At 34.8% G+C, this 3,352-nt stretch overlaps 1 pseudogene; it reads right to left on the minus strand.

Moving 5' to 3' along the window:
- Nucleotides 1-1,565: 1,565 nt before the first annotated feature.
- On the minus strand, nt 1,566-1,743 carry LOC116802805 (annotated as a pseudogene).
- Between the last annotated feature and the right edge of the window lie 1,609 nt (nt 1,744-3,352).

Consider the following 3,352-nt stretch of genomic DNA (forward strand, 5'->3'; position numbering starts at 1 on the left):
TTAAAATGCACCAGCTATCCTGAGGGAAACTTCGGAAGGAACCAGCTACTAGATGGTTCGATTGGTCTTTCGCCCCTATACTCAATTCTGACAATCGATTTGCACGTCAGAACTGTTTCGGTCTTCCATCAGGGTTTCCCCTGACTTCAACCTGATCAAGTATAGTTCACCATCTTTCGGGTCACAGCATATATGCTCAAGGTACGTTCCAGTTAGAGGCATAAATAATATAAATATACATTATACATAACTATATAGAACGCCCCGGGATTGTGTTAATTAGCTATAAATAGCTAAAAAACTAATCCCATTATTAGTCAAGTTAATTACGCTATTAGGTTTACATCCCAATAACTTGCACATATGTTAGACTCCTTGGTCCGTGTTTCAAGACGGGTCCCGAAGGTATCCTGAATCTTTCGCATTGTTAATCATACAAGAGCATATAATAAACACAAAAATCAATGATAATTATGCCATTATATAATTCCGAAAAATTAACGCTCTGTAATAATATAAATCTATCAGCACTTTATCAAATTAATAACATTTATTCTGTGTTAAAATGCAAGCAATTTAATTGGAATAAACTATAAGTTATATTTTATGATAAATTTGGGATATGCTAATAGATTACAATGTCCTTATATGGAAAAATGCACATTATTCTTAATAATATTATTTAAATATTACAATTTTAATGATGAATTTTCCATAACGGATATTCAGGTTCATCGGGCTTAACCTCTAAGCAGTTTCACGTACTGTTTAACTCTCTATTCAGAGTTCTTTTCAACTTTCCCTCACGGTACTTGTTTACTATCGGTCTCATGGTTATATTTAGTTTTAGATGGAGTTTACCACCCACTTAGTGCTGCACTATCAAGCAACACGACTCTTTGGAAACATCATCTAGCAATCATTAACGTTATACGGGCCTGGCACCCTCTATGGGTAAATGGCCTCATTTAAGAAGGACTTAAATCATTAATTTCTCATACTAGAATATTGACGCTCCATACACTGCATCTCACATTTGCCATATAGACAAAGTGACTTAGTGCTGAACTGTTTTCTTTCGCTCGCCGCTACTAAGAAAATCCTTGTTAGTTTCTTTTCCTCCCCTAATTAATATGCTTAAATTCAGGGGGTAGTCCCATATGAGTTGAGGTTGTATATATAACTATATTTTGCCATAAATTCTTTATATATAAATGATAAAACAATCAATTAAATTCGTTATAAATAGTTCCAATAGTTCTTGTAAGCAAAGTCATTTTTATCCATTTAACGAACCAACGAAGAATAATAACAAAACCAAGATTTTCTTTTTCCGAATCATTAATAAGAGACAATTCTAGATGAAAAATATTTCAATTTTTTATGCTAGACATTTCTCAGTATTATTTGATTGAAAAAGAAATATTTCTCTTCGTTTTTCACATTCAAATGTGAGATAATGTTTTTCATTTCTTTTTTAATATTATGAATAAAATCATTATTTAATCCAATAATATACCATATGCTTATAAAAATTTATAAACAACTTAATTAGCATAGTCTTACAACCCTCAACCATATGTAGTCCAAGCAGCACTATAAAATTAATTAAAGTACATAACAGCATGGACTGCGATATGCGTTCAAAATGTCGATGTTCATGTGTCCTGCAGTTCACACGATGACGCACAGTTGCTGCGTTCTTCATCGACCCATGAGCCGAGTGATCCACCGCTTAGAGTTTTATAATTCAATTTTATATAATGTCAATATTGTTTTTATTGAAAGAAATTAAAAATACACCATTTTACTGGCATATATCAATTCCTTCAATAAATTTATTTTATACCTAAATAAATGTTGCGAAATGTCTTAGTTCATATAAGCATTATGTATCATAATAATCTGGTTATGGTTTGCTATTTTGGGTGACACATACTGCAAAATTTATATAAAACATTAACCTGATGGATGACAGGTACAAACATTGTATATTTTAGGTTGTTGCATTAGCAACGTATGCTCATAACATAGATGAACAATACATATTCGCAACGCTGTATTATGGTCCATATACACACACACTTATTTGATTACCACACATTCAAAATTATTTTTATTTTAATTCGACTTCTACTTCGAATTTAGTTTAGTTTCTTCGATTTCCATTTTCGAGAATTTGTTTTTATAGGAAACGCCGTTGTTGTAGTAAGTACTGCCAAATACGCACAGCAACATAATAATGTTAAAGTCTTTTTATGAGGTTGCCAAGCCCCACATATAAATAAAAGCCATCTTCATTTTATTTTGACTTTAACTTTTGATTCCGTGGAATCATTTTGTAATATTTTTATTTGGTAAATTGATTTATTGTATTAAACAAATATTTATTAACGATAAGGATATTATAAATAATGATCCTTCCGCAGGTTCACCTACGAAACCTTGTTACGACTTTTATTCCTCTAAATAATCAAGTTCGGTCAACTTTTGCGAAACACCGTAACACGCAAGGCGTCACAGTGATCACGTCCGGAGACCTCACTAAATATCAATCGTAGTAGCGAGGCGGTGTTACAAAGGGCAGGACGTAATCAATGCGAGTTAATGACTCACACTACTGGGAATTCCAAGTTCATGTGAACAGTTTCAGTTCACAATCCCAAGATGAAAGTGGTCAGCGGTTACCCGGACCTCTCGTCTAGGAAATACACGTTGATACTTTCATTGTAGCGCGCGTGCAGCCCAGACATCTAAGGGCATCACAGACCTGTTATTGCTCAATCTCATTATTGCTAGACGCAATTTGTCCATTTAAGAAGCTAGTGTCCTTATAATGGGACAAACCAACAGTACGGCTCCACTTACATAAAACACATTCAAACACAATAAACATTTTACTGCCACCATGAATGAAGGCTACATAAGCTTCAGCACCATAATCCTGAAGATATCTATTTAATATATTTGAGTCTCGTTCGTTATCGGAATTAACCAGACAAATCACTCCACGAACTAAGAACGCCATGCACCACCACCCATAGATTCGAGAAAGAGCTATCAATCTGTCTTACACACTTATGTTCGGACCTGGTAAGTTTCCCGTGTTGAGTCAAATTAAGCCGCAGGCTCCACCGTGGTGCCCTTCCGTCAATTCCTTTAAGTTTCAGCTTTGCAACCATACTTCCCCCGGAGCCCAAAAGCTTTGGTTTCCCGGGAAAGCGACTGAGAGAGCCATAAAAGTAGCTACACCCAATTGCTAGCTGCATCGTTATGTTAAACTAGGGCGGTATCTGATCGCCTTCGAACTCTAACTTTCGTTCTGATTAATGAAAACATCTTTGGCAAATGC

The sequence above is a fragment of the Drosophila sechellia genome, unplaced genomic scaffold (genome assembly GCF_004382195.2).
Source record: "Drosophila sechellia strain sech25 unplaced genomic scaffold, ASM438219v1 U_223, whole genome shotgun sequence".
Lineage (NCBI taxonomy): Eukaryota > Metazoa > Arthropoda > Insecta > Diptera > Drosophilidae > Drosophila > Drosophila sechellia.